General features: G+C 44.0%; 1 protein-coding gene across 3 annotated transcripts in view; it reads right to left on the reverse strand.

The window, feature by feature from the left end:
* The window catches only part of SYT1 (synaptotagmin 1), a 1,132,258-nt gene that overhangs the window by 1,007,636 nt on the left and 103,200 nt on the right, over positions 1 to 21,422 (reverse strand). The gene's annotated exons all lie outside the window — the stretch shown is intronic.

Genomic DNA, 21,422 nt, shown 5'->3' on the forward strand with positions numbered 1-21,422 from the left:
GTTGATCAAATACACACAGAATTTTCTGATTTATGTTTTTGAAATGTGTTCACATCTGCAGAGACAGAATAGTCTTTAGCTGTGCTTCACGTAGGTTGCGGTTTTCCACGGCCTTATTCACACTGTTATATCACTTAGGGACACAGGGCTACATCCCTTAAAAGTGAAGGCACGCAAAAAATAGGTAGAAGATTGGGGAAATATCTTTCACAGCAGAATAAAACAGTAAAACTCCCGGCGTGCAGGCCCACTCTCTGCTTTTACTTTGCTGCTTTTGCTGGGCCAGGAGGTGGGGGGGGGGGGGGGTGGGGTGGGGATATGTCATCATCCCTGGCTTTCTACTCCTGGTGTGAGGAAGTTCCCCTGCTAGCCATGGGGTGGCCGCCATGTTGCACCCCAACCCTGTAAACCACGTAACAGAGTTTTCCACTATTCTTTCTGACTTTGCAGGCTTGAGCGATCCCTGCACTGTCTTGGCTGCTATTTTGTTTTTACTCCCTCCCTAACCCCCTCCTTTTTGTTTGGAGTTCTTTGCACACTGGATGTTGCGAGGTTCTATGTACGGCTCTCCCTTTTTTCTTTATTAATATGTTTATTTTTATTGTGAACAAGAGTACGGATTTAACAAGGCGGATTGCTATCTCAATATATATTATTGTATGAGGCCTCGATTGATAAACCACGACTGTTATAGGACTGACATGTCTAGATTGTCGCTATTTATGTATGCTGTTGCTTTCACCTTGGGGTGTTGTTTCTCATAAATGCCAATAAACATATTGTCACGAGGACATGGTCTCTATCACGGACGGGCGCGGGGTACCTGTTAACGTTTATCCCTTTCCGCCCCGTCCGCAGGATCCCTTGGACGTTTCCTGGATGTCCTCGACTCTGCCTTCGCTGACCCCGTCACCGGACCTGCCTTTCTTGACGTCAGGGGGAAGTTCCCTGGCGGTCCCGACGTTCCACCAATCAAGAAGGAGATCGTCATTGGCCCTGAACCAATCATGGGCGCTAGGGGCGTTTAAGGAAGCCCCGTTCTCATCCGCCGGCGCGGAATCTCCAGGCGAGAAGCTGACCCACGAGGAGGAGAACGCCAAAGAAGAAGAAGACGGAAGGACCATCGCGCCACTGCAGGGTTTGCCGGAGCAGAGACTCGACAAGCCAGGAGGCCAACGATCCCACGAGCTGCCCTGCCACACTTCCAGGGGAGAAGTGTGGCTTCACAAGGTACGAGGGCATTTCCAAGGGCTGTTCAGTTCACGGGGTGGGACGGGGTAGGAAGAGGGTGGTCACGGGCCGTGTAACGTTCCCAGCGTCACTTTGATGTAGCGACCTAAATCTACGTAGGTGGTGGAACCCTGGTGACCCCTCACTCCCCTGCCCCCTCACATGCCTTGACCCCGGACCAGCCAGTAATACGGCTGTTTGTTTCTTTCTTTCCTGAGCCACATCAGACCCGAGAAGAGCCGGAGGGAGAGCCGAGACGGGAACTCAAGAAGCAGGAGCCAAGTCAGGAAGGAACCGTACCTACTGGACTATTTGCCGAACTGCATGCATTTCTACTCTCTTGACCCACTGAAACAAGTGTAACTGTCAATAAACACGGATTATTCGGGTACCCCCGGTCGTGGTGTCCATCCTTCCCCAGCCCCACCCTGACACATATGTTTAACAAAGTACAAATCTACGTATTTAGTTTAGTGAGCCAAACTATTAAACTACCTCACCAGGGCTAGTCAACCTGAACCGATCTACAAGCATATTCAAAAAGTAATAATTGAAACACATTTAAAAACAAGAATGTGAGTAAAAAATTGGATTTAATAGCATTTTTATTCTTTGCAGCTTTGCTAGCTGAAAAAGAGTTATATTTTTCATTGGGTGACAAGGTGAGAAGCTCCCAGAGGTGGTGTAAATAAATCATGGTTGTGTAAAGTAAAAGAAAAATGCAGGGGACGGAAATAAATATCAGAAAAAATTTGGCAAAGTGACACAACCAACAGTCATTCACTCTAAGACGTGCATTAACAGGGTGTGTGAAAGATTAGCCTTAGAATCAGTTCCTTTTATTTTTCTCAAATTCATGGAACGCTTACTGAACAATTTGAAGATGAAGCAAAGATGTACAATTTCAAGTTTACCAAATATCACACATAAATATTTGCAGTTATGGCATTCTCTGCTTTTGACTCTTTCATAGTTCAGCGTCATAACCTGCTTGCTCTTTGTTGACTATTGGTGCGCATCTAGAAACTCTTGAAGTTTTTGGGAATTACAGAACAGCTAATACTATGGGCACTGTGATGGTTTACAGCAATATGAGCAATGCTGCATAGTGCATACACTGTACTTCTGGGCATTGACGTGTAGTTCAGCAATTTAGAAAGTACAGCTTACTGTACACTGACGGGGACTTCAAGTAGGTGGGTACCATAGCTCAGTAAATCGCACTGGGCATCGTGATGGACTTAAGTGAGCTGGGAAGCTTGGTTTGCCGAAAACTGATGGACTGATGTAGCTCACCACATCATGCACTACTGTTGGCTACCCAGTAACACTGGAGTTACAGTGAGAGCTACAGAATTATTTGACAGTGAGTAGCTCTAGATATTGCTTTACTGTTGGTATAAAGGGGCAAGTATCAGTAGGGGGGGTCTCTGAGACTGCTTTTTACCCAGAGTGGTCTGGTCTTTGCAGACTTGGTGGTCTGCCAGAGGTAAGGTTGACCATTTCCAGTAGTCACTGTGTCAATGACACAAAGAAGCGCCTAACAGTTAGTGCTTTTGGGAAGGAGCTCCAAGGAGGAAAAAGCTGGTGAGGCAAAAAATCCCTAGAAGTCTGGTGAAGACGGAAGACCAGACTATGGGGCACGTCAGCAGGAGTCCAAAACTGAAGGAAGTTATGTTATATTATGGGGAATTTGTAAAGCGCACATACACCAATAGGTCTCTTGGAGCAAGTAGGAGCATGATACACAGGACTCCAAGATGAAACAGCTGACAGAGCCGAAAAGAAGAGACAGAAACCGCAGAAGGCTGGAGCAGAAGGGAAGGAAAGAAAAAGTAAATGGCACATATCCAGGAGAGAAATACCGGGAGAGTCAGGAGTGAGGAACATAACAAAGCATTGTGAGTCAGGGAGTAGAATGCATGAACACCTTTAATAAGCCTGAGACAGGAAGTCATGCACCTTTATCTCAGACTCTGGAGGAGTGGGATGCTGCCTGCACCTCCAGTCAATGCTTGCTATGGAGAGGAGTGGAGACTAAAGGACAGCACTGGCGGGTGGGCAGCTGCCAGGTAAGTGGTGAGGAATGCAGCAACCGGCCAATACTATTAGGAGCGCAATGATAAGAGACCGCAGCACCCGCCTGCTGAAGACGAGGCTTCACACAATGGCTGGAGGCAGAACAGCAAGAGCGTAGGAACACTCCAGGCAAACACTAATACAGCAAAAGTTATTCCGCTCTTGCTCATGCTATATGTGGGCAGTAGCCACTTGAGGCTCACCCACGTTGATTTGAGTGTTTAGCCTGAATTGCATACGTATTGCACATTATTTGACTAAGATGTATTGAACCTCAAGAATGCTCATGCTTTTCTCTTGCCTACTAAGTAAGCTGCCTTTCATTGCGAGGCTTAATGCCTGTTACAGTTCTACTGAGTCAAACGCACTCAGCTGACCCTATAAAGATACACTAGTGTCCCTTGAAATTGGAATGTTTTCTCTTCGTGAACCTACAACTAGAAGCAGTGTTTGAATAGACATTTTGTTAGTTTTAAAAGGCTCATGCGATAGGTTAAATGCTGAAGCCGGCACACTATTGTGTCTTGATTAAACAATTGCATCACAATTTCTTTAACCAGCATTGGGTAACATGAACAGAGTCTTTTTCTGTCATATCGACGAGAAACAGAATTCAAAATGAGTCTTGAAGCAAGGCGACTATTCAGGAATGAAGGCGTGCCAAAACTAAAGCCTTTGTCATCACACAATTCAGCCAGTTAAGCCATGTCCACAATAGTGGTGCCTTTGCATTTACTACTAATCTCTCAAATAATTGAGTTCACAGTCTCATCAATCATTCAGAGCTTCATACATTTTTTAGCATTGGTCTATCTTCAGAACAAATGCCAGTGGGGCACCAGTAAGTGGTCTTTCAGCTGTTTTAGTTTGAGATGCCGACTCATTTTGAAACCTGCCTATGCCGTATACATACAATAGTGTATGGACACAATGATTAAAACAGAAGTTGTCTCCTGCCTAGACGTTCAAGTACCCCATTATTTGGTGAGTAACACTTTGTGAGATATCTGAAGTTATCTTTACATGGTTTGGAGGGCCTTGGCCAGTTAAAAAAAAAGACTCATACGCGCGGGGTCCATGTGAAACAGTAAGTGACAGAGAGAAATTACCTGCACACGGTGGTCTTAACGTGAATTCTCCAATTTGTCCTGGCTTACGAACCATATTTTAAAGTGCAACACCACATCATAAAAATTACATTTTGAACTGTCTTCCTTAAACGTGAAAAGTACCAATCAACAAAGTTACATCCCTGATCTTTTTTGACGTATGTATGTTGTATGGCTAATATCTGGAAAAATATATGCTCTCTGCCGACTTTGACATGGCATATTGTTAATACGTGCAGCCACAATCGGATCATATGATTTTCAATGCTTATTAAATGTAATTATCCTTACAGCTTGGCTGGTGTACTCCTACTTTCCACGTTTTCTATTCACGATTGTGACGTTTGCTTTTACTTTTAAAAGTCTTTACTAAATGCTTTAGTCTCAATGTGACCTAGATAAAATGCCTATACCTATACAAATGCAAATTCCTACACACATGCACATCTTTGATGTATTGATATTCCATGCCACTCACCACCACACCTTTCTAGTACCAGAAGCATGTGTAGTGTCACCACTCAAGCAGTAATTAAAACCAAACCAGCACAGTGTTTATGTTAGCCATCCTCCTATACGTTAAGAATCGATTCCATAACTTGTATGCAACCAATAAGCAGTGGAATACATTGGATTATCTCACCTTTCTTGTACTACTCTCTAAAACACACACGGTGTATATACATGTGTATAAAAACGGCACCAACATTATTGGCAAATAAAAACAAAAACCTTTTCCTAACTACCTACTGGTGATCGGTATATATATATATATATATATATATATATATATATATATAAGCCAACCAATTCCCGCCACTTCCGACCACACTCGTGCTTCGGCGAAGAAGAAACTCGGAACACCACAGCAATTTCAGGCAAGATGTAAGTTTATTTGCGTTCCTCACACAGCCTACAACGCGTTTCGGGCTTCCGGAGCCCTTGATCACATTATACATATACATACCAATTGATAAATCCTCACAAAATTAGTTTCGTACTCACTTTAACTGCTGTCTTGAAAGTTTCTGGGGGTGCTTGGTCAAGTGGGGCCTGAGAAAAAGGGGGGTCCCAAAATGCGTTTTTCCCATGCAATTTCCCATAGGGGTTTCAGACATGTCTACAGCCTGAACCGCGGGACAAAATTAAACCAAATTTGGCAGAAAGCCTGTTCTTTGTCCAGAACGGGTTTTTCTGTGAGATTTGGTGTAAATCCGTTCAGTACTTTGGGAATTATTAAAGTAAAAAGATTTATATATATATCTAGGGATGCTGAGATCTGATTGGCTGCCAACACTTCAACAAGAAAGTATTGGCAGCCATCATGGGAATCAGACTCAACTGGGTTCGAAGAAAAAAGATAAAAAATTAGACAAGGGAGCAGTGTAGGGATACCCTGACCCCATAGGCATCATGTTGGGGTCCCAGGGACCCCACCGGGGGCCAAAAACAATTTCTTTTTTTAATTTTACCATTTCGTGGGGGATCCGCAAATCCACTGGAGCATTTTTGTTAAAAAGCACATGCTTTTGCGCTTCTTTTAGCTAATGTCCCCCGGTGTGGCAGGTTCCAGGGGAGATTATTGCCATTACATTTTGAGGGACGGGTGTGTGTCACCCCTCCTTTCCAGGCCAATTTTGGCCCGAGGACCTCATCTCCTGGAGTCCAGCCAAATAGTAGAAGAGGGAGGGCCACCAGTCCACCCTCCCTGGCTCATTTTGGCCCTGGGAACCCCATCTCCCGGGGCCCGGCCTTCGTTGAAAGTTTGGAGGGAACAGCGTATCCACTCCTGGGTGGGTTTCGGCCCCAGGGTCCGCCACTGCCAAGGCCTGAGTATCCAAATTGAAGGGGGAGGTGGTCCATGTGGCCCCCCTACCTGGGCTATTTTTGGCCTCAGGGACCCCAACCTCTGAGGCCTGGCAGTGTAAAGAAATGGAAGGGGCCCCTGCCAGTGCAATTCCGTTCCTAAGGACCTCTTACTCTGGGGCCCAGGCTTCATAAAAAGTGGTAGGTGGCACAAAGCCCTCCTCTTGGCTCTTTCTGGCCCTGGGGAGCCCATCTCTTATGGACGCAGCCCCCCTCCTAGATCCATTAATGGCCATGGGCACACCACCCCCTCGGGCTGTGCTCACTCCATAGACATCGCTGTTTTGCCTGCCCGCACTGGTGCAAGCAGGGAAACCTGCATTTGCTTTGCATGGCAGGATCAATTTAGAAGCTTCCGCTGTGCAAGAGCACACACTAAATCCACTCTCAGTGAGCAGGAGCATAAAAATGTTCCAACCTGCTGGGAGCAGACTTTCACCTGTTTCCCTGGCCACTGTGAAGTGGCCAGGAAAACAGATGAGAAAACTGTTCTTGCCCGCAGGGAGAAGCATTTTTGCCTGCTCCAGGGAGGCAGTAGCAAAGCCGGCTCCTGCTGGAAGTGGGGACCTGGCAGGGGCCACGGGGCATTGGAGCTCCCCTTGCAGCCTTAAACAAAAAGATGTGCCCTAGTGGATGCCCTGGTTGGGCTCCAGGGCACCCAACATTTACTGAGGTGACCCCTGGTGTGTGGGGTTCCCATGGCCAATATTGGCCCGGGAAGGTGAGCTGCATGCCCCCTCCCCCTTTACATACTTGCCAGGCTCTGGGGAATGGGGTCCCTGGGGACAATTTTGGCCCAGGGAGTAGAGCTGCATGCCCCGCTCCCTCTTCAGATTAAGGTGGGGCCTTGGAAGACGAGGTCCCAAAACTGCACGGGAAGGGGGCACCATGCAGAATGCCATGCCCAATGTGGGGTTGGCTGCATGACCTACGGCCAACAACCCAATGCACATGGCCAAAGGCTGTGTGCAGAGAAGGTTGGATTAACCTATGGTAACTAAATATTACTTTACATTAAAAAAACATAGAAATTCACTGATAAATCCAAAGGTTACAGGGACAATATAGCTAGGCTCACACTTTGCACACATAAAATCATTGAAATTCAGCACTTATCGTTAGATTTATCTTAAGTAACTATAACTCATGCCCTAAGGTGACTTTATCTCATGCCCTCACCATGCGCTGCTAATTACCCACATACCACTCATGACATCTTCTATGACAACATTTGCTATAAAATTATTCATAAAAAAACTGTGTATGGCAAGGGCGCGATTCATAGTTACTTAAGATAACTCTAACGAAAACTGCTTAATTTCTATGGTTTTGTGAATGCAAAATGTGAACCTAACCATAATATCCTTGTAAACTTTGGCTTTTTTGAGTGAATATATATATGTATATTTATTTATTTACGCGAATATATATATATATATATATATATATAAAAATATCTCCGTTTCCCTTCTGCAGAGCCCAGCCGGGACAAAACCAAAGGATCGGATTACAGACACCAATTTTTGTGGATAAGCAGGTCTTTATTATTCCATTATAGCCAGACGCGTTTCGAATACCTCCGTATTCTTTCTCAATGTAACAAACAAATGGTCCGCTTTTTATTTTTATACATTTTTGGCGTGATGCTTTCACCTCATCTCAGTGTTAAACATAGAAAAAATACTATATACCAATGTATGCTGGGTTTTGTAGTTTCTTTGCTCTAGAACCAATTTACCCAGTATAGTTGTATTTCATATCACAACAACATAACAGCATAAATGCTCAGTCATAGAAAATAGTAAATAAAACATGGTGCACCAATATATTTGATATCTTGACACAGAACATATTCTAATTTGCAGTCAAGGTCACTTATTCGTATAGCTCCATAATTTTTCATGAGTGTATCTAGAGCATATAAAAATATATATATATAAAAACCATTTCCCTCATATAATATGAAAAAATATATCTATATATATAAAAATAATTATGCATTCTATATACAATATAAAAATAGAAATATATTATAAAATATTGATACCTCAATTTTATGGTTATACACAGATACCGGAATGAATTCCCAAATGGTAAGGACCTAACTTCATCAATGTTGATCTAGGCAACATGGAGAATTGTGCAAAATAGAGCTCATGTGCAAACCTACAAATAAAGTGCATATAATGTTTTATAGCAGCATAAGAGTATTTTTTCGGTTAAAGTGCAAACATTGCAGTGATATTTTCCCATTCCATAATAGTGTTGTATCCTTTTTAAAAGGGAAAAAGGAAAACTTAATATTTACAAACTATGTGAGATTTGTTTAAAATTTATAAGATAAAAATAATTATACTTATAACGTGAAAAACTAAAACCAAAATTGAAAAAGTATTTTTTGGAAAAGAGTGTGGAAACGTAACTAGGGCCGCAGTATGATTTTCAGACTAGTTTTCAGAAACCTAAGGGTCTGAGAGAAACTTAAACAGTCATATCCTAACCTCAAAAGATATATATATAGATGTTGTCTTAGAGGAAATGGTGTAAATCCTCTGTATTATTCAAACCATTGGGCTGTCTACTATCTAGTTCTACAATAAATTTAGATTCCAGCTGTCTAAGGCTTTTTTCTCTGTTGCCACCACACGGATTCTCATTCACTGCTCCGATGACAAAGTATTTTAAATCTGCCAAGTTGTTTTGGTGGACTGCCTTAAAATGTCTTGCAACAGGATACGTACTGTCGTTATTCACGATCGCACGGAGATGTTGCAAAATTCTGACGTGTACCTGCTGCTTGGTGCTACCCACATATCTGAGCCCGCAGGTACACGTCAGAATATAAACTGCATATTCCGTCTTGCAGTCATAGCATCCCTGAATTTTGAATTCCCTCGGGCTGAAAGGTGTGGTGTACTTTTTGGTAGTTATTCCAAATTTACATGCCCGGCAGGATGAACATTTAAAGAAACCCTGCTTTTCTGGTAACCAAAGACTGCTCTTCTTCTTGGTACCCAGGTCTGGGATGCTTTTGGCTATTATGTTTCTCATCGAAATGCCTCTCCGAAAGGTTATTGTGGGTTTTTGAGGCAATTCTGATGTTATGACTGCATCTGTCTGCACTATCGCCCAATTTTGGTTAATTATTGAGCGAATTTGACGGTGCTGGTTATTGTAGGTTAGTATAAGCCTGGGTATCTTAGAGGTATTCTCATTTTCTTGCAAGGCATTTTCTTCTACATTTGGTAATAGTGAAACCCTAGATCTACTGTTGGCTTTGTCCAAAGCCCTTTGTAGAGTTTTTGCCGTGTAACCTCTCCTACGGAATCTTTCCACTGCTTCTTGCATACATATAGTTTGTTGTTTCTCATCACTACATATGCGTTTTATTCTAAGAAGCTCACCATAGGGAATACTGTCAATTAGGTGTCTGGGGTGAGCACTAGAAGCATGTAACGTTGAGTTACCTGCTGTAGGTTTTCTATGTAATGTTGTATGTAATTCACCATTTTCTACATAAACCTTTGTGTCCAAGAATTCCACCTCAGTACAACTCATGTTTGAAGTAAAATTCAAATTCATTTTGTTCACATTGATATCATGTAAAAAAGCATTTGCACTTTCATTGTCCCCTCTCCACAACAAAAAGACATCGTCTATATAACGTAACCAAATTGTTATATTGTTACCATATTTTGACGACAATTCTTTCCTCAATATCTGCTCCTCCCACCAGCCAACCACTAAACAGGCATAGCTGGGGGAGAAGCAAGACCCCATTGCCACGCCCCTGCACTGTCTGTATATTTTTTTGCTCATGTGCAAACCTACAAATAAAGTGCATATAATGTTTTATAGCAGCATAAGAGTATTTTTTCGGTTAAAGTGCAAACATTGCAGTGATATTTTCCCATTCCATAATAGTGTTGTATCCTTTTTAAAAGGGAAAAAGGAAAACTTAATATTTACAAACTATGTGAGATTTGTTTAAAATTTATAAGATAAAAATAATTATACTTATAACGTGAAAAACTAAAACCAAAATTGAAAAAGTATTTTTTGGAAAAGAGTGTGGAAACGTAACTAGGGCCGCAGTATGATTTTCAGACTAGTTTTCAGAAACCTAAGGGTCTGAGAGAAACTTAAACAGTCATATCCTAACCTCAAAAGATATATATATAGATGTTGTCTTAGAGGAAATGGTGTAAATCCTCTGTATTATTCAAACCATTGGGCTGTCTACTATCTAGTTCTACAATAAATTTAGATTCCAGCTGTCTAAGGCTTTTTTCTCTGTTGCCACCACACGGATTCTCATTCACTGCTCCGATGACAAAGTATTTTAAATCTGCCAAGTTGTTTTGGTGGACTGCCTTAAAATGTCTTGCAACAGGATACGTACTGTCGTTATTCACGATCGCACGGAGATGTTGCAAAATTCTGACGTGTACCTGCTGCTTGGTGCTACCCACATATCTGAGCCCGCAGGTACACGTCAGAATATAAACTGCATATTCCGTCTTGCAGTCATAGCATCCCTGAATTTTGAATTCCCTCGGGCTGAAAGGTGTGGTGTACTTTTTGGTAGTTATTCCAAATTTACATGCCCGGCAGGATGAACATTTAAAGAAACCCTGCTTTTCTGGTAACCAAAGACTGCTCTTCTTCTTGGTACCCAGGTCTGGGATGCTTTTGGCTATTATGTTTCTCATCGAAATGCCTCTCCGAAAGGTTATTGTGGGTTTTTGAGGCAATTCTGATGTTATGACTGCATCTGTCTGCACTATCGCCCAATTTTGGTTAATTATTGAGCGAATTTGACGGTGCTGGTTATTGTAGGTTAGTATCAGCCTGGGTATCTTAGAGGTATTCTCATTTTCTTGCAAGGCATTTTCTTCTACATTTGGTAATAGTGAAACCCTAGATCTACTGTTGGCTTTGTCCAAAGCCCTTTGTAGAGTTTTTGCCGTGTAACCTCTCCTACGGAATCTTTCCACTGCTTCTTGCATACATATAGTTTGTTGTTTCTCATCACTACATATGCGTTTTATTCTAAGAAGCTCACCATAGGGAATACTGTCAATTAGGTGTCTGGGGTGAGCACTAGAAGCATGTAACGTTGAGTTACCTGCTGTAGGTTTTCTATGTAATGTTGTATGTAATTCACCATTTTCTACATAAACCTTTGTGTCCAAGAATTCCACCTCAGTACAACTCATGTTTGAAGTAAAATTCAAATTCATTTTGTTCACATTGATATCATGTAAAAAAGCATTTGCACTTTCATTGTCCCCTCTCCACAAAAAAAAGACATCGTCTATATAACGTAACCAAATTGTTATATTGTTACCATATTTTGACGACAATTCTTTCCTCAATATCTGCTCCTCCCACCAGCCAACCACTAAACAGGCATAGCTGGGGGAGAAGCAAGACCCCATTGCCACGCCCCTGCACTGTCTGTATATTTTTTTAGAAAATGCAAAAAAAGTTATTATTTAGGCACCAGTCAATACTTCTCATAATTACTTTGTTATGTTCGTAATATTCGATAGGTCTTGAAGATAAGAAATGTTTAATAGCATCCAATCCTACTTGGTGGTCTATACAAGTGTATAAGGATTCAATGTCTAATGTTAACATTCTCATATTGTCTTCCCATTTAATGTTGCTGATTTTTGTTAAAAAATCACCCGTATCCTTAACATAGGAGGGTAAATCTCTGACCAAATCTTGTAAGAAGTAATCAATGTATTGTGATAGGTGCTCACTTGCACTTTCAATCGCCGATATTATTGGGCGTCCCGGGACCGGGGTTCTCTCCTTATGAGTTTTCGGGAGAAAGTATATAGATGGCAAAACAGGTGAGTCATTGCATAGAAAATTATATTCCTCTTTAGAGATCATACTATCTCTCTTGCATTGAGTTAGATGTTTCCGCAAAGTTTCCAAAGCCCTTGTGTATTCTTTATTGGTTGTTTCCACATAACACAGGGTATCTGACAGCTGTCGATTGGCTTCTCTTATATAGTCTTGCTTGGGCCACAGTACTTTATTGCCGCCTTTATCCGAAGCTTTTATGATGATCTCAGTGTTGGTACCTAATTTAGTCATTAATCGATTATATTACAGATCGTTTTGACTTAGTTTCTTGGAGTGATGACTCACTTGATAGTGTAGATTTTTTATATCCTCTGTTACCCTATCGTGGAAAATATCGATTGCATCTTTGGGCATGATGGGTACAAAGACTGATTTTGGCTTAAATGGGCTCTTGCCTGCCCCCAGTTGAGCTATTGAGGCTGCTTGTAAATGCTCTTGGGTAGATATATTGCTTTCAATTGCCTCATCGATGTTCTCTTCTAGAGTTCTGGCTGCCACTATTCCTTCAACATCAGTAACCGTTAGTCTAATGTCAGAGGTAGATTGTTCCGTGGTTGATTTTTTAGGTAGTCCATTTTTGATTTTATAGAATTTAAGCAGTTTTAATTTTCTGATATAACTGAAGATATCTATACGGGTCTGTGCAAAATTGAAATTTCTTGGTGGACAATATGACAGTCCCAATTTTAAGATCTGTTCTTCCCTGTCGTCCAAAGTTAAAGATGTCATATTGATGATTGTTTTATCTGTTATGTTGGTTGCTGTTGATTGCGCCAATAGTTTCTTTTCCCTCTTCCTTTTGGTTTTATATATATATAAATATTCGCTTAAATAAATAAATATACATATATATATTCACTCAATAAATATATATATATCTTCACTTAAAAAAACAAAGGTTACAGGGATATAGTCAGTTTAACTTATAACAGGACTGGTGGTTTCATTCAGCTGAGAACTGGTCCCATTGTAGAAGATCGCTGACAGACTACCAAATAGAAATTAGATATTATATATAGCCCTAATCAAGACTGCTGAAATCATGTGCCAGGGAGGACCTAATTATGTGACAGGGTTGGCTAAATTATACTCCTAGAAAAGGCAAATTATGTCGTGTGCTTTGTCTTTTTATTTTACAGTAGTCTTTAGTTTGTAATTTCTACACATAATAACACTAGGCTACATTTCACGTTATTAGTATCAGTTTCATACCTAATTTCAGCAATCAGAAATTGATAGGTGTTCACTGCGCTGCAATGAACCTGCCACTGTACTATGACATGTGTGACTGCACATTAGATCTGCCAGCCTTAGAGTTGCCTTCCCCTAAACCTTTTGCCTTCACTCTTCCTGTTTTGCTGAATTCGTTTTTTAGATCTCATGGCGTACTGCGCACATGCGCACTCGAGCTCGCGAGATTTTATGTTTTTTAGGTGAGTTTCACTAGCGGGCTTTAAGCCCCGCCCCTCTTTTCCGTTGGCTGGTGTCACCGTTTAGGGTAAATGGTGGCCAGCCATTGGAAAAGATCGTCCTCTGACGTACTCTTTTCTCTTTGTAGTCCGTCCCATTCTGACTGACTTCCCCGACTTACTGTTGGCGTGAAAGGTTTCTTATCTTATTTATGGGTCCAAACAGATGGCCCCATAAAAAAGATAATAAACCTTTTACGCCAGCAGGGCAGTCAGTCCAAGTGGGACGGCAGACAAAGAGAAAAGTCTGCGCTTGTTTCAATTGGCCCCGCAGGGAGGCAGACCGCAGGGGATAACAGCGAGGCCTTTTGATGGGTGGCGTATGGAGCCTCACAGGCAGCCCTAGAGTCTAGGATAAGATGCCCAATAGTGGCATCCGCCCAGCGGAGACTGTATGTGCACACTTTGCCTGGTATGTGCACATCCCCCCCTCCAGCAGGCAGGGCCGCCCCTGTACCCGAAAGGTTCTTGCACCTGACGCCCCAGGGGCGGTCTCTCCCTGCAGGTGCCACCCTGGCGGGTCTCTACCCCCTCGCGCCCCCCCTCCAAACTCCAACCCCCATCTCACTTAACTTTCTAAACTCCTGCGCACTGTCGGGGCTAGGGTCAGTGCGGGGACAAGAGGACTCGGATCTCGGTGAACCCCGATAGCTACCCCCACCCCATAGATTGAATGACCCCACCCCTCTCTCACCCCCTATCGCGGCAGCGCAGGAACTAGTCTAGGTGCTAAAGTCACGAGTTTAAACAGGGAAATAAAAAACAGAAATCAAAGCCTCCACCCACCCGGCCCCACCCCTCCCCCCGTAACAGCAGCACACCTCTTTTCATGCTCGGTGCACGGACATGACCCCATACACAGCCCAGAGCCCTCTGTGGCACCCCTTGCCAGCCTCACTGTCCATAGGAGCTGACCACACACAGCCAATGCCTGCGTGTAGTACCTTTTGTCAGCCTCACTGTCCTAAAGTGCTGCCCACACAGCCCAGGACTGTCTGGACTTCTTCTATGTTCAGCCTCACTGCCCTGAAGTGCTGTTCATAATGATTGTGGCAACTCTCGTACCTGTCCAACTGTCCAAAAACGTCCTCCTCCCCACACCCAGGCTATGACTATTTGCGGCACCTCTCGGGTCAGTTTGACTGCCCTCAAGTGCCCCCACCCAGTCCCCGACTTCCCGCGATTATGTCAAATCACTCTGTGGCCCCCTTCCCTTCCCCTCCCCCGCGATGCATCACTCAGACACCCTATATTTCGAAATGAAGTGCCTCGAGTCAGGATAGCTGAGTCTGTCCGCTTAATTTCTGTCTTAAATCACACATTTAAGAGCTGGGATGAGATGGGGAGCATGCACGGTACCGGGGGCCGCAGTGGGTTACCTGCTTTCCCGCCTGGTCTAGTTGTCCGGGAGTGTCCACTCGTCCAGCGCTGGAGGCGGGCTTTGCAGCGCTTCCTCCGGGTCCGCAGCAGCCTCTTCCTCGGTCACCCTGAATCCGCGGACACGAGACCCACCAAGAATCCGCTGACACTCCAGGTCCGCGGACGGTAGACCAACTGACTGACTGTCACATCTGCTGACAGCCGCGAACTGCAGCCTCCGGGGCAGGATGCACGGACGTGAGGGACGGACAGATGGCTCAAGAGAAGGCTCACGTGCAAGACCTCCTCTTAGTTCCAGAGGCAGGTGGAGAGAAAGAGCCTGCTTTCAAGCGAGACTGCCCTGCTGACAAGCGTCTGCGGAGGGACAGTCACACACATAGACAGCCCAGCCGTAAAACACACAGTGACAGCCCAGCACTCACACACTGAGATAGCCCTGCAGTCACACACTGTGACAGCCCAGCAGTCACACACAGAGAGCCCTACTGACGGATGTCTGCAGGGAGATGGTAGCTCATGAGAGAGACAGCCCGGCAGTCACACAGAGAGACAGCTCTTCAGTCACATACAAAGACAGCCCAACAGTCACACACAGGTACAGTCCAACTGACAGGTGTCTGCAGGGGGATCGTAGCTCATGAGAAAGACCGCCCTGCAGTCACAGACAGAGACCGGCCAGCATTCACAGACAGAGACAGCCCAGAAGCCACAGACAGAGAAAGCCCTGCAGTCATACACAAAGACAGCCCTGCTGACAGGTATCTGCAGGGAGATGATAGCTTATGAGAGAGACAACCCTTTATTCACACACAGTGACAGCCCAGCAGTCACATACAGAGGCAGCCCAGCAGTCACATACAGAGACAGCCCAGCAGTCACACACTACCACACACTCTACTACACACACTACTACTCACTCTCTACTACTCACTCTCTACTACGCAAACTCTACTACTCTACTGCACACACTCTACTACTCACTCTACTACTCTCTACTACTCACTCTACTACTCTCTACTACTCACTCTACTACTAACACTCTACTACTCACACTCTACTACTCACACTCTACTACATACACTACCACACACTCTACTACTACCTCTCTACTACTCACTCTCTACTACACACACTCTACTACTCTACTACACGCACTCTACACTCACTCTACTACTCTCTACTACTCACTCTAATACTGGTCTCTCTACTACACACACTCTACTACACACTCTCTACTACACACTCTACTACACTCTCTACTACAGACTCTACTACTTTCTACTACTCATTCTACTACTCTCTACTACTCACTCTCTACTACTCTCTACTACACACTCTCTACTACTCTCCACTACACACTCTCTACTACTCTCCACTACACACTCTCTACTACTCTCTACTACACACTCTCTACTACTCTCCACAACACACTCTACCACACACTCTACTACACACACTCTATAACACACACTACTACACACACTCTACTACACACATTCTACTGCACACTCTACTACACACTCTACTACACACACTCGACTACTCACTCTCTACTCTCTACCTCTCTCTCTCTACCTCTCTCTCTACTACTCTCTACCTCTACCTCTCTATCCTTCTCTCTACCTCTCTCTACGTGCACACATATGCATATATATATATATATATATCAGGGACTCAAGAGGAGAACTTTGTTTCTAGTGCACTGTCTGCCGCAGTTCCACACAGCGCTCCGTTTAAAGCCTGATCCACATGGACTACTCCAGCGTCGGCATCATCACCTACCTTGCATGCAGTGGCAGTGCATGCTGGGATCTGTGGTTTTCCACAAAAACTACAGGTCTGTGCGTGATGAGAACTGACGAATCAGGACGACTATTTAAAGGCGGAACGACTGGGAGGATTTTGATGGACTGTTGGCAGTGCAGGGGTGAGAGATGGCATTTGATAAAGGCATTGTGCCGAAACGCGTCATGCCGTTGTTCATGGAATAAAGCCCCTTCTTGCAGTACCCCGTTGTGTCTCCTCGTTCTCTTCGGCATTGAAAGGAACCCTGTTGGCATATTTCTGCGGGCAAGTCAGAGCGCGCATTGAGGAGTCCCGCCACAGCAAAGAGGACGGAGCATTCTGGCAGCTTCGGCAATTCTTTCCCTCTCATGTTTGAGAACAGCTCTACTCCCACCACACCCGCCCTTGCATTATGGCCGCTGCAGGCAGTTCGTGACTTCACGGAGGGGGCTCTGTCACTGTATGAGAGCCTCTCAGGCCACTACCAGGAGCGGACATGTGTGGTTTGTGGCGTCATGGGGACTCAGGAGGAGAACTTTGTTTCTAGTGCACTGTCTGCCGCAGTTCCACACAGCGCTCCGTTTAAAGCCTGATCCACATGGACTACTCCAGCGTCGGCATCATCACCTACCTTGCATGCAGTGGCAGTGCATGCTGGGATCTGTGGTTTTCCACAAAAACTACAGGTCTATGCGTGATGAGAACTGACAAATCAGGATGACTATTTAAAGGCGGAACGACTGGGAGGATTTTGATGGACTGTTGGCAGTGCAGGGGTGAGAGATGGCATTTGATAAAGGCATTGTGCCGAAACGCGTCATGCCGTTGTTCATGGAATAAAGCCCCTTCTTGCAGTACCCCCTTGTGTCTCCTCGTTCTCTTCGGCATTGAAAGGAACCCTGTTGGCATATTTCTGCGGGCAAGTCAGAGCGCGCATTGAGGAGTCCCGCCACAGCAAAGAGGACGGAGCATTCTGGCAGCTTCGGCAATTCTTTCCCTCTCATGTTTGAGAACAGCTCTACTCCCACCACACCCGCCCTTGCATTATGGCCGCTGCATGCAGTTCGTGACTTCACGGAGGGGGCTCTGTCACTGTATGAGAGCCTCTCAGGCCACTACCAGGAGCGGACATGTGTGGTTTGTGGCGTCATGGGGACTCAGGAGGAGAACTTTGTTTCTAGTGCACTGTCTGCCGCAGTTCCACACAGCGCTCCGTTTAAAGCCTGATCCACATGGACTACTCCACAGCGTCAGCAATTATTTGGAACACTAAAGCATGGTGAGACATTTACCTAAAACTTATTCTCATGCACCCAGCTGATGGCAGAATGTACTGTTTTAAAGGATAATATCACGCTATTCGCAAGATGCAGAAATTCCTATTCACAAGCGAAATTACCTTGCTGGTGCATTCTGGGTCCCGTGGTTAGCATGCTGCGGGCCAAAGTCCACTTGGAAAATTGTTAACACACCCACCTGTGAACAAGGCGGAGTATCGCTGAAACGCGTCAGGACTAATTTATGTGTGTTTAAACAGCTGCAGTGTTCCTGACGAAATTAAAGTCCGCTTTTGCATCAGTCGGTGTTGGGCTCCATGGTTGTTTGTGTGGCTTCATTCAGTGACAGGATTTCCATTCCTGTGTGAGGAGCCCGCCCTGCAGGCTCGGGCCCCCAGTAAAATGGAACTTTTTTGTGGCAATTTAATGAGGGGGATGAGCCGCTTACCAACGCTGCCAGCCACAAAAGGATTTCCAGAGGCTACGTGGCAGTTTGTTGTGTAAGAAAGGGAGAGGTGAGAGGTGCCTTCCTCTCGCCTGCAACTCCGCAGCGTCAGCAATTATTTGGAACACTAAAGCTTGGTGAGACATTTACCTAAAACTTATTCTCATGCACCCAGCTGATGGCAGAATGTACTGTTTTAAAGGATAATATCACGCTATTCGCAAAATGCAGAAATTCCTATTCACAAGCGAAATTACCTTGCTGGTGCATTCTGGGTCCCGTGGTTAGCATGCTGCGGGCCAAAGTCCACTTGGAACAGATTGTTAACACACCCACCTGTGAACAAGGCGGAGTATCGCTGAAACGCGTCAGGACTAATTTATGTGTGTTTAAATAGCTGCAGTGTTCCTGACGAAATTAAAGTCAGCTTTTGCATCAGTCGGTGTTGGGCTCCATGGTTGTTTGTGTGGCTTCATTCAGTGACAGGATTTCCATTCCTGTGTGAGGAGCCCGCCCTGCAGGCTCGGGGCCCCCAGTAAAATGGAACTTTTTTGTGGCATATATATATATATATATATATACATATATATATATACATATGCATTTATATATATGTATATGTGTGTATATATATATATATATATATATATATATATATATATATATATATATATATATATATATATATATATATATATATATATATATATATATAGATATATATAGATATATATATATATATATATATATAGCAAGCAAGGGCATTCGCCCGAAACGCGTCAGACCGTTGTGCTGTGGTGAAATAAAAAACATCTTTGCCTGAAATCTTTGGGACTCGCCGTGGTTTCTGTTCGCCAGAGTTGGAGGTGCAGGGCCAGTATTTCTCAAATATATATATATATATATATATACATACATACATATATAAACATATATATACATCTGCATATCCATATAAAAACATGCATATATATACACATATGCATATCTATATAAAAACATGTATATATATATATATATACATGCAGGCAGACTCCTTCCAGAAAAAAGAGCAGAGACCCAGGGGGATACCAGTTGGAGGCTCTTTATTGCAGCAATGGCGAATGCATTTCGGCCTGGTATGGCCTTCATCAGCGCCCAGAAGCCTCCCAAGATTGATGCAACACTCTGTAGGTAAGTCCCGCCTTATAACCTGGATGTACTTTGGCCCGCTCCTCCCCCTGTCGGTAACAGCACACCTGGGTAGAGTTCCGGGAGTATCAGGAAACTACCAGTCCCAGAATCCTCGTGGATGGATCCTCGAAGGTATGCAGGGGGGATACCAAGGTAATCTTGTAGTTTGGCGGGGATGCGGGACACAGGGTGTGCTCTACAGGAATAACTTGTAGCAAAGTCAGCTTCAGAGTCCACAACGAAGCGCCTCCTCTGGTCCCCCAATACCGCCTCAGCCCAAGAGAACAGGAATCCATGCGGTAGGGACTGCAGAGACAGTGCCCGCTGCCCGGCGTGGAGTCAATGACCCCAAAACTACCAACTCTTCTCCCGTGCTCCAGGGCGGACTATGGACCATCCAATCAACATTGGAAAAAGGAAGGAACTGCAGCAGTTCAGGCCAGTGAGGTCCGAGCCCAAGATGAGGCGGGGGTGCTCTCGAATGCGTCTCTGGCTGACGCACAATTTGATGCAGGCATATATATATACATATGCATGTTATGTACGTGGAAGTTTGAAAAACACTAATAAAAGCAAAGCTAAAAAAACATCTAATTACAAACAGAATTGCTTTAACTTAAACAAGGGTGAGACCTATTGCATTTTCAATGCTTGTTTCACCTTGGGACTTTGTGCACTTTACCACTGTTAACCAGTATTAAAGTGCTTGTGCTTTCTTCTCTAAAGATGGTGACATTGATTTACACTCAACAGGCATATTTCATTTACTTATGTGTCCCTAGGAAGATGGTATCACAGGTACCCATGGCCTTTAAATTAAATGCTACTAGTGGGTCTGTAGCACAAATTGTGCCACCGACTTAAGTAGCCGTTTACATCATGTCCCAGGCCTGCCATTGCTGCCTGTCTGTTCAGTTTTAAACTGCCATTTCGGACATGCAAAATAAAACTTTTGGCAGACCTAAACATCCCTTTTCAATACATATGTCAGTCATAGAAGAGGGCCTAAACAGCTTATGGGTCATGGTGTATTATAGTTCAAAAGTTGGACATGTACTTTTAGGTTTAACATGTCCTGGTAGTGAAAAACTATCAAATGTGTTTTTCAATGTTGCAAGGCCTACCTTTCCCATAGGTTAACATTGGGTTACCTTTTTACAACTAATAAGTGATAAGGTTTTATTGAGATAAGGTAGGAAAGCCATGTTTGGTGTCTGGGGGATTGTAATTTAAAACTCTCGTTAACTGTAAAGTCGGATTTAAAGTCAATATTCTGAAAATGTCACTTTTAGAAAGTTGTCATGTTCTTATCCTAACCATTGGTGCCTGCAGTCTGTTTCCTGGGTTACATGGAACAACATTTACTCTGCTGAAGGGCCTTCTGCACTCTCCAGCCACAGGAGAGATGATCCATGTGTTATCATGCTAGGACAGGACCAGCATTCATATATATTTGGGGTCATCAACAATCTAGCACAACTTGTCTAGGAAAATCTTTTTCTGCTCAGACAAAATATATTGCTGGACAACTCTCTCTGTGGTCCTCTCTCAAGCAGGCAGGAATGTACCAGTGCAGAAAGAATGGAACACGTCTTTACTTGTGTCCAGGTAGCTCACTGAACTAAGTCAAGCAAGATATTAAAAAGAGTAACATCAATGACTTCTCGGCAAACAAGCTGAAAAGTCTCCAGGCTTCCCATTCCCATGTATTAAAGTAACGTCACCC

This window comes from Lissotriton helveticus, chromosome 1_1 (genome assembly GCF_964261635.1).
Source record: "Lissotriton helveticus chromosome 1_1, aLisHel1.1, whole genome shotgun sequence".
In the NCBI taxonomy this organism is placed as follows: domain Eukaryota; kingdom Metazoa; phylum Chordata; class Amphibia; order Caudata; family Salamandridae; genus Lissotriton; species Lissotriton helveticus.